At 44.6% G+C, this 11,383-nt stretch overlaps 1 long non-coding RNA gene and 1 pseudogene across 1 annotated transcript in view; one reads left to right on the top strand and one right to left on the bottom strand.

Annotated features, from left to right (window-relative positions):
- Nucleotides 1-2,542: 2,542 nt before the first annotated feature.
- LOC140069261 (uncharacterized) overlaps nucleotides 2,543-11,383 on the top strand; it is a 19,282-nt gene continuing 10,441 nt past the window's right edge. The window contains exon 1 of the long non-coding RNA XR_011848766.1: nucleotides 2,543-2,736. This is a non-coding gene — a long non-coding RNA (uncharacterized lncRNA). The remainder of the gene's footprint in view (nucleotides 2,737-11,383) is intronic.
- Nucleotides 2,949-11,383, bottom strand: part of LOC140068808 (NACHT, LRR and PYD domains-containing protein 12-like) — a 14,778-nt pseudogene continuing 6,343 nt past the window's right edge.

Here is an 11,383-nt window from a genome sequence, read left to right as displayed (position 1 = left end):
AAAAATGTGCTGAAAACCCAAACTCGGCTTATACTCGAGTAAAAATATATAGGTTTTACCAGTTTTTTGTGGTAAAATTAGGGGCCTCAGCTTATACTTGGGTCGGCTTATACTCGGGTATATACGGTATATCTTAAGATTGCTTTAATGCTTAAAGGGAACCTGTCAGAAGGCGTGACCATATAGACTGCAGTCATTGTTACATATGGTCCCTGGAGAGATGTGTAATTATATGCATGTGATAGTAGCAGGACTGCGATATATAGTTTTATATTACAGGATTGAAGTTTCTCTAGGTGCACGGGGGAAGTGTGTCCTTACACTGCTGTGCTCTTTGCTCTCTGCAGTTAGTGTTAGGCATTGTCCCTGGAGATCTGTGCAATCATATCTTTGTGTATGTTGTTAGTAACTGAAGGACTGTAAAATATAGATTTATATTCCAGGATTGTAGCTTCTCCAAATACACAGGTGGAGGTATCCTCACACTGATGTGCTCCCTGCAGCCATTGTTAGACATTTTACCTGGAGAGATGTATAATCATACCATTTTATGAATGTTAAAGTAGCAGCAGGACTGTGAAATATGGATTAATATTCCAGGATTGTAGCTTCTCCAAGTGCCCTGGGGGACATGTGCAACGTTCCTGCCAATGTGCGTGGCAGAGGAGTAGTTGCGAATAAGCCCTTTTACTACCTAGGTAATTGAGCAGCGGTAGATTCTGCCTGGATAGGCAAGGGTTAAGCATGTTAATGTTATCATCCAATGAGGTTCCACTATTGTAACTGGAGTGTGATTGGAGGAGGAGATCACCTGACTATAATGTTTGCACAACTGTCAATTATTGTCAGTAAGTTTGCACTTAACATTTTCCTAGGCTTTGCAGGTGATAGTATGACTGTGTTTCGGACCGTCTTTTATATGTAAAATCCTGACAGTTGGCTTACGCCTAGAATCTGAGCTCAGTCATTGTGTGGCTTCTGTAAACTGCGGGTCCTTAGGGGACCGGAGGTGTTCACTCAGAATCACCTAGATGTCATACACACAGGGTAAGACTGTCAGACGGCAGGTAAAGTGTACTGTATGTATAGCACGCACGTAATTGTATTACTATTTGTTGATAAGGAAGAAGAGTTTTCAAACAAATAGTCAGGCCTTGGTGCAAGGAGTAGATTACAGGATATGACACCACACCTTTCCCACATATGGTTGGTTTAAGGGCGTGAGCTACCAACTGTCACATATGTTTGTATTTATGTACTTAGTCCAACACCAACCCAGGTGCCTGTCTCCAGGACCATGGCCGGTTTGTCCCCTACACTGCACATAGCCAGCACTTCCTCGAAAGTGCAACCTATTCCATCTTTACCCCTACTGGCTGTTACACACCTGGACTCTCCGGAGGCCATCTGCTTCTGGACAGCGTTGGTTCTCTTTACTCCCATCCAGTCGATAGTCGAGCCGTGGGGGGCTCTTTCAATTGCCCTGGGGGTATGCAACGTGCCAATGCGCATGGCAGAGGAGTAGTTGCAAATAAGCCCATTTACTACCCAGTACATATAGAGGTAATTGAGCAGCGGTAGATTCTGCCTGGATAGGTAAGGGTTAAGCATGTTAATGTTATCATCCAATGATGTTCCACTATTGTAACTGGAGTGGGATTGGAGGAGGAGACCAACTCCTAAACCCTTAGTCGGGGAGGAGTTAGCTCTCTTTGGACCCAGCTCTGCTAGTGAGCAGATCTCTCAGGCCCAGCTCTCACCCCATGAGAAGCTCCTAGGCTTCATCAACTACACACAGAGTGACACAGGACAAACAGGACAAAGCTGCAGCTTCCAGCATTGGACACAGCTACATCCCAGCCTCCCCCTGCATCCAGGCTGGTGACCCAACTCCTGAGGATCCTCTCCAAGATCACTCCAGTACTGCACTTGTACAGAATCGTTTGGCGTGTTTTTACCGTTGGTTCGAATAAAGAACTGTAAGTTACTCTTATGCACAACATCGCCTCAGTCTGGTCTCTGCTACCGCAGTATCACCACCAAGGGCTTCCCATCCATCTACCAGGGACACATACTACAGTCTCTAAGGGCTGCCCCAGGGAGAACCAGTACATCAGCCTCTCCCTCCTTATTTCTTGCACACACCACCCTACTGGAGACCTGCCAGGCTGTAGAACAGCCCTCCGGTCCCCATACCAAGCACCATGACACTAGCGTGCCTAGGCCGCAACCGCCAGCCACTCCTGTATTCTGGGCCCTGGCTGCCTCCAGGCCCCAAGAAAAGGCTAGGCCCCAGTGGGGGATGTTGCACATGTCCTAACACTGCTGTGCTCTCTGTATTCAGTGTTATGAAAAGTCCCTGGAGAGATGTGTATGTTGTTAGTAGCAGCAGGACTGTGAAATATGGATTTATATTCCAGGATTGTAGCTTCTCCAAGTGCCCTGGGGGGCATGTCCTATCACTGCTGTGCTCTGTGCTGTATATTTCTTTAATAAATGTTTAAGAAACATAATACTCACATCAAATCCTCTATCCTGAAGGACGGCCTGGAAAGAGCATCCAGTAACTCAGTGAAGAGAGGTCCGACCAGTTTACTTCCACACAAGTTCAGTTTCCGTAGTGATTGATTATTAGATATAGTAGATCCTAGTTGGATACTCGACTGATCGATCTTTCTACCGTCGCAGCTCAATCTGCATTGAAGACGAACACAAAGTCACCCCAGATACCTACAGGTAAGTGTGATCCATCCGGGGGCTATGTGTATATGGCCAAGATGAACTTTCTGTATCCCTTTAACTGGGAAAAACTAACTCTCGCAAAGAAAGTCAGGGGGTGTGGCCATGAAACGGGAGACCGGTGCTAGGACCTGGTCATCCAATGGGAGCCCAGAACCAGTGGCCCAACATAAGCGTCACCTCCCCACATAACAAGTGAGACAATATACTCACATCAACTCTTCTAACTTGCATGTTGGACTAGACAAAGCTTCCAGCAAGTCTCTAAACCGGGACCCCTCTAGCCGATTGTCAGAGAGATCGAGGGTCCTCAGGGAGGGGCTTTTTCTTATAGGAGAGGCCAACTGGGCGCAGGAGCTGTCTGTCAGGTCACAATGAATCAAACTAGGAAAAAAAAAATGCAAGATGCCTTCACAAGGCTAATGTTACATGTTATACCCCTCCTGACCACCTGGTGTGCTGTTCAGGAATGGAGTATAGCTCTGTGCTGTACAGTTACTTTCTATTGTTTTGTGTTATCCTATAAATAAAGCCGTGTTCATATTCCTAATTGGGGAACTTTAATTGACATTTGGGACGTACTAGAAGTAAAAAGGAGGAGCTATACATATCCCACACACCGCTCATTATAAAGATATGGGGGATGCTGTACCTCAGGTAAATCATTATTGAGACAGGGGTATCATAACAGGGGGCTGGGGGAAACAGGACAATAGGAGGGCTGCCGGCAAGGCAAAAAAGAGGGCAACATAAGAGAGGGGCTGACAGAGAAGGGGCATTATAAGAGACGGGGCTGATGGGAAAAGGCAATTAAAAGAAGGGGCTGGAGAAAATGGGACATTATGATAGAGGGGCTGCACTAAAAGGGGCAATATAAGAGAGAGGGCTGATGGAAACAGGGTATTATGGAGGGGGGGCTGATGGAACGGGGGTATCAAAAGAGAGGGCTGGAGGAAACGGGACATTGTAATAGTGGGGCCGCCCGAAAGTGGGCATTGAAAGGAAGCAGCAGCAGAAATGGGGGCAATATAAGATGGAGGTTGATGGAAAGGGGTTGGGTGAGGTAGTTTACTATTATTTTTTAATAACCGTTGGGTATCCCCCTCTGGTTATTCGATGAAACAAAAAGGGTCATGCAGCCGGTCCCTGGTTACAAAAAGTTAGGGGACGACTGTTGTAGAGCGGTATCTGTATTTACGTAATATTTTACCATAACCTATGTTGACTTATTACCTCATGAATTAGATGCAACCCCCTAGGATACATGGAGACCTTCTACACTCACAGTAATTCCTCGATCCTACAAGTCGGACTGGATAGAGCTTCCATCAAGTCATTGAACTGAGGTCCTGACAGGTTGTTGTAGGACAGGTCAAGCTTCTTCAATGACTGGTTTCGAGCTATGGCAGACGCCAGCTGGGGACAGCAGACGTGGGTCAGACTGTTACTGCTCAAACTGTGATAAAGTAGACAAAACATAAGTATTAACCCAATGTATATATACAGTATAAATATATATATATATACCCTCTATAACTACTGTGAGAGGCACAGTACAACACCCAATACCAGTTCAGAAATGACCTTATGACAACAATGGGGCTCATTTACTAAGGGTGCGTCGGACGCATTTCCATCGGGTTTTCCAAATTTTCCATCGGATTTTCCAAATCCGGGCAATTTTCCCGGAATTGCCCCAGGATTTTGGTGCACGTGATGGGATTTTGGTGCATCGGCGCCGGCTTGCACGCAACACAAATTGGGGGCCGGGGCGTCGGACAACCTGACGGATTTGGACTACACGTGGGATTTAAAATTTAGAATTGTGTCGCAAGTGCACTTACATGCAACGGGAAGAAGAAGGTGAATTCTGGTGGACCGCGTCGTGGAAGCGACGGATGCAGGAACTCTGGTGCACGAGCTACGTGAATCGTGCCGGACTTCTTCCTCGTCGGACAGTCCGGATCGGGGATCGCGACAGGACCAGGTAAGTAAATTTGCCCCATTATCTTATCATCCGTCCCACCATCTCCATCCCCACATGACTATTTCCATTATGGCCATTATTCTCTTCAGAAAGTTATCTTACAGGAGGTGAGTAACAACTTACCACAGTTTCTGAATCTTACAGTTTGGTTTATTCAATGCCGAATATATGCATTTTACATCTCCGTCCTTAAGACCGTTGTTACGGAGGCTACAAAAAAGTAGAGGAAAGTGTGAATAAAGTCATCTATGGATGGGTTTCTTGTTAAAAAGATTGAGAAAAAACCTATGGAAACACATCACAGTACAGCAGCCGGTGAAGCGACTTTAGTGCAAGACATTTCTATGACTTGGGTAAGGAGGAAGAGCAAATACACTTTATGCTTTCACAATATACATTTATATAATGATACAAAGCTGTACAGGGTTTTCCAGGAAAGTAACTTATTCCCAATCTACAGGATAAGCAACAGATTGATGGGGGTCCGACCTTTGGGACACCCATTGATAGGGAGAATGGTGTAAGCAAAAAGCATTTGGGGAAAGAAGAACCTACATCGGAATATCAATAAGGATATAGAAGATCACCATCCAGTAGGCCCATCGAAGGAAACGGAGGGTCATGCTTGGATAGCTGGGTGGGAACTAGAAGAATCTGAGACTGAAATTCCCAGTGGACAGGCCCTGAGTAATTGTCCTACAGGATATACAAATTACCTCCATAACACAACCTCTTTAAGAGGAATCTGTCACTTCTGATATTACACCAAAAATGCCAAACAGGACCTTCAAACAGTCTTCTTGTATCATAAACCGTTTCAGCAAATCACTTTTATTCATGCTCTCTCATCCCTAACATAAAGTCAAGGAGGTCGGGGAACTGATCCTTCAGCCTCCTCATAGCCACTTGGACCTCCATCCCTGCCCTCCAAAGGCGACGTCACTGTCTTCCCAGTACTCTCAGCCCTTTACGTTAGAAGATCTAAAAACACAGTTTGGACACTTTGAATGTAATAAACAAGAAACTCTTTAGGGTTTTGGTGGAATATCCAAGGTGACAGAATAACTTTAAGGTCAGGTGTAGAGCACTAAGATCACTGCAGTCTAGACTTGATCATGAGCACTGATTTACTTCTCATCCTTACCCAAGCTAAAAGTCTTCTAATGATAACATGGATAGAGATGATTGGAGAGAATCTTTTTACCTGAGGTCTTTTACAGTATGTAGGACTTGGGAAAGTTTTTCTAATCCCTCGCTATGAATATGACATGATTCTAGGTTAAGCTTTTCCGTCTCTATGCAGGAGTCCAGAATAAATGGAAAAATGCTACAGTCTAAAGGTGTCAATGGGACATAAGAAAAATCAAAACATTTGGATGATCCCAAAGATTGCAACACAAGATCCTTATTTCGGGTCTCAAAAAGACAGACAAATGCACTCAGGAGCTTCCTGTCATCATCTTTATACTCATCCCCCTTCCATGTTTCATGGATGGTCTTCAACAACCACTCAATGACCATCTTTGAGGTTTTAGTAGACATTGGTCCTAAATATTTCTTGAAGATGGATCCAGTGGATATATCCGATAGGCCGCATAGAAACCGAAGAAATATTTCACCACGATTGTCGTCATAGCATTGGCAATCCTTAAGAGACTTCTCAAGTTTCTCTTTGTTGAAGTCCAGGTAGTGAACCAAGGCAGCAAAGAACTCCTGGACAGTGAGATGAAGGAAAGAAAAAGTCACACTTGGGGGTTCCTCGATTTCGTTTAAAAAACTTGATAGTAGTTGAGAAGAAGCATCCACATTGAAAGATCCTAGATCACGATCATCAAATATAATCCTGTGATTCATGACCCCATGTTCTGCCATCCATCCGATGGACTGCAGGAGCTTCTGGGTGCCACTTTTCTCCAGGCTGTGATTGGACAGGATGTTGGCGATAAATATGGCAAAGAGCTGGGTCACGGTTCTGGGTAATAATGAGACCTGCTGGTCACTACTTGTTGTCTGGAAGCTCCTGGATAATACTGTACAGATGATCCAGCAGTAGGACGGGAGGTAACAGAACGTGTACAATGTGTCATTCTGCTTTACATAGTTAAAAACTTCATCAGAAATGTCCTTATTTTTGAAAAAATTGTCGAAATATTCTTTCCTTTCTCTTGAAAAGAAGCCCATGATTTCGAATACTCTTTGGAAAACCCCTGTGCCTATGGAGGCCAGTTGGGTTGGACGACTGGTCATTAGCACATAGCAGCCCGGGAGAAGTGACTGCTTAACCAAACTGACCACAACCACGCCAACACTGTCCACCTGCTTCGTGTTACTCAAGAGTTTACTCGGCCAGAAATCCATTTCGTGAACAGCCTCATCTAAGCCGTCAAATATAAAAAGTAATTGCTCTGGATTTTGTAAGATGGTGCCAAGAAGCTTCCTTAGATATGGGTATTCCTGAAGAATCATCATCTCCAAACTGACCTTCTCCAGTTGATTAAGAATCCGGAACTTGAAGAAGAAAATAAAAGCAAATCTCTGATAAAGTTTCCCATTCACCCAGTCGTAGACAAACTTTTGCATGAGGGTGGTCTTCCCCACACCCGGGACTCCTCTCACCATCACTGTGTGGGGTACACTCCCTATTTGGTGACACCATCGGAACAACTTGTTGGGGAGAACACGTTCCACATCGGTTCTTTTCTCGTACATGTACTTCTCATGTTTAATCCCAGCTTTTATCAGCTCATTTTCGGTTTGTAACTTTTTTTTGTTTTTAGAGACCACCATGATGTTTACAAAGCGCTCAGCAATGTCGAAGGTTTGTTTTTCGAGGATGGATCCTGGTGGCTGGTTTTCTACCAAATGCCGATTTTTTTTCCATAGATGGGTTTTATGGAGCTTCTGGGTGTCTGAAACGATGGAGAAAAGCATTTACGTGTCAGGCAATAGAATGATATCATGATATAATATCAGTTTCCTGCCAGGTGGTTACACTATTACACTAGTCCCAGGTGGTGGATAACAGGTTTGGCCAGGACTTGCTATTGAAGGCTTCTTCTTGCGTATGGCTGACACCAGCGATACAGGTGCATGAAGAGGTTATGAGTTGGCTCTAAGTGCCACCCGTGCCATAGGTTCGTCACCACTGGTCTATAGGATACTCTCACCGCAAAGAGGTAGAAGAAATGAAATGGTTATGCCTAACCATAATAACAATAATAAATATAAATAAAGGAATTATTATTATTAACCATCGTATATAAGGAGATCAACTAGGATAACTTCAAGGACACCTGGTGGTAAAAAATGTGTAGTGTTAACCCAATAAATACTAGTTTTCTCTACCCAATAAAATATATTGGGGCAGATTTACTTACCCGGTCCATTCTCAATCCAGTGGTGCGTTCTCTGTCGAGGATTTGGTTGTTCCGGCGATTCATAAGGTACTGTGCCCGATGTCCACCAGGTGTTGCTGCTGCACTGAGGTCTGCCGGAGTTCACCATCTTATCCTGGGTGCAGGTAAGCGCGTGTCAAGCGACACATTTTTTTTTTTAAATACCGTGGTTTTTCCGAATCCGTCGGGTTTCCATCGCATGCATGCCGGTGCCGATGCGCCACAATCCGATCGTGTGCGCCAAAAACCCGGGGCAATTCAGGGAAAAACTCCCTGAATATTCGGGATGTTCGGGATGCTTATAAATGATAAATGACTAATGATGGGGGTCATTTATCTTTATTTTTCTTCCTGCTTCAAGGTCCCCCTGAAGTCCTGGGGGCTTGTCTGCTCCACCTTCTTTAGCAGTGCCCACACACTGAACCCCCCCCCCCTCCATGTGACATCACGTAAGGGCGGCCACTAGGAACCATGGGAGGGACGCCTGATACCTGGCTGCAGGTGTGTAACCTCTTAATACCACAATCAATAGTGACCGCAGCATGTAAGAGGTATGTAAGGGATCACACCTACTACTGTTCACTTCCAACAACGTGACAAAAGAAAAACGGTCAGAAAATCAAAAGTACAATATTTGATATTTGTAAGAAGTGCAGAAAAAATGTAAGAATTTTTTATCGACACATTTGAGTAATTTATTCTATGAAAAAAAATATTCTAAAAAATAAAAAGAAATAACTTAAATAACATAACATAAAGTAATAATTAATTAATTGATACCAATAGAAAGTACAATTGGCCGTCCAAAAAAATCAGCCTGCACTAAACTTTCTCAATAGAAAAATTTAAAAAAACGATGGTCCTACATTGGGAATAACATAAACTGTGTGGGGTACGCTCCCTATTTGGTGACACCATCTGAACAACTTGTTGGGGAGAACACGTTCCACATCAGTTCTTTTCTTGTACATGTACTTCTCATGTTTAATCCCAGCTAAAAATACAATTTTTATTGCGCCAAAATAGTAAAAACTATATAATGTATTCTAGCTGTAGGCCGGGGGGCATCAGCCATAAGGTGCGTTGAGCATCTTGCCTCAGGCGGCAACCACTTGCAACAAGATGAGGGGGGGCAGCATCAGAGGCATCTGCTACAAAGCAGGAGCTGCCACTCAGAAATGGTGTCTCTAGGTGTGAGACACTGCATGGAGAACCCACTTAATAAAAACTAAATCTAACACAATAGTACTTGATGGGAGAAAGAGGGCCCCCTACTATAGCCCAGTAGCAGAGAGTTTATGTTGACCACGGCTGTAGGCATACTGAATGAAAATGTGATAGATTGTCAACATTTTTCTATCTGGACTAGAAAGAGTTAACAAATCTTAACTGCCTTTATATGTCCCCAAATACTACCATCGAAAAAATACAACTCGTCACATAAAAAACAAGTCCTCCCATAGATATCTCAACAACAAACATTCACCTTCATAGTTAGAAATTTTTCTCTAGCTTCCCGAGCAATAATTAGGCTTTTTGCTGTGTAGTGGAGGGGGGGGGGTGCAAGGATAAAGGAGAGCCCTAAGGGTCATATCGAAACTAACAACATGGATTTCGTGAGATGAGTGTGCGCTGAAGAAAAATTCCAATTCCAACATGTATGATGGAGTCATCCTCTCTGTGGAACGCGTCTCAGGAGGCGCTGATTGTGTCCTTGTGCCTACACTGTAGTGTGAACATTGATTTAGGTTTGCTAAACAGTTTGGATTGACTAGCACTTCGTCTGTCTCTTCCCTGCAGACTAACCCTCTACTCAGATCCCTTCCTTGCTCTCTCGATTTTCTAGATTTCCCAATCACTAATGAGGCCAGGGCTCTGGTATCACCTGCCCACCCTTGTTAGGATGTTGGGTATAGAAATTCTTAGTTAGCTCCATACTACTCTGGTGACTCTGATCTCTGTCTCCTGGTAACCTGACCACAACCTCATGTTCTCCATACTACTCTGGTGACTCTGATCTCTGTCTCCTGGTAACCTGACCACAACCTCATGTTCTCCGTACTACTCTGGTGACTCTGATCTCTGTCTCCTGGTAACCAGACCACAACCTCATGTTCTCCGTACTACTCTGGTGACTCTGATCTCTGTCTCCTGGTAACCTGACCACAACCTCATGTTCTCCATACTACTCTGGTGACTCTGATCTCTGTCTCCTGGTAACCTGACCACAACCTCATGTTCTCCATACTACTCTGGTGACTCTGATCTCTGTCTCCTGGTAACCTGACCACAACCTCATGTTCTCCATACTACTCTGGTGACTCTGATCTCTGTCTCCTGGTAACCTGACCACAACCTCATGTTCTCCATACTACTCTGGTGACTCTGATCTCTGTCTCCTGGTAACCTGACCACAACCTCATGTTCTCCATACTACTCTGGTGACTCTGATCTCTGTCTCCTGGTAACCTGACCACAACCTCATGTTCTCCATACTACTCTGGTGACTCTGATCTCTGTCTCCTGGTAACCTGACCACAACCTCATGTTCTCCATACTACTCTGGTGACTCTGATCTCTGTCTCCTGGTAACCTGACCACAACCTCATGTTCTCCATACTACTCTGGTGACTCTGATCTCTGTCTCCTGGTAACCTGACCACAACCTCATGTTCTCCATACTACTCTGGTGACTCTGATCTCTGTCTCCTGGTAACCTGACCACAACCTCATGTTCTCCGTACTACTCTGGTGACTCTGATCTCTGTCTCCTGGTAACCAGACCACAACCTCATGTTCTCCGTACTACTCTGGTGACTCTGATCTCTGTCTCCTGGTAACCTGACCACAACCTCATGTTCTCCATACTACTCTGGTGACTCTGATCTCTGTCTCCTGGTAACCTGACCACAACCTCATGTTCTCCATACTACTCTGGTGACTCTGATCTCTGTCTCCTGGTAACCTGACCACAACCTCATGTTCTCCATACTACTCTGGTGACTCTGATCTCTGTCTCCTGGTAACCTGACCACAACCTCATGTTCTCCATACTACTCTGGTGACTCTGATCTCTGTCTCCTGGTAACCTGACCACAACCTCATGTTCTCCATACTACTCTGGTGACTCTGATCTCTGTCTCCTGGTAACCTGACCACAACCTCATGTTCTCCATACTACTCTGGTGACTCTGATCTCTGTCTCCTGGTAACCTGACCACAACCTCAGTTCTCCATACTACTCTGGTGACTCTGATCTCTG

Source organism: Engystomops pustulosus, chromosome 7 (genome assembly GCF_040894005.1).
Source record: "Engystomops pustulosus chromosome 7, aEngPut4.maternal, whole genome shotgun sequence".
NCBI classification, from domain to species: Eukaryota; Metazoa; Chordata; class Amphibia; order Anura; family Leptodactylidae; genus Engystomops; species Engystomops pustulosus.
This window is presented reverse-complemented; position numbering and strand designations above follow the sequence as displayed.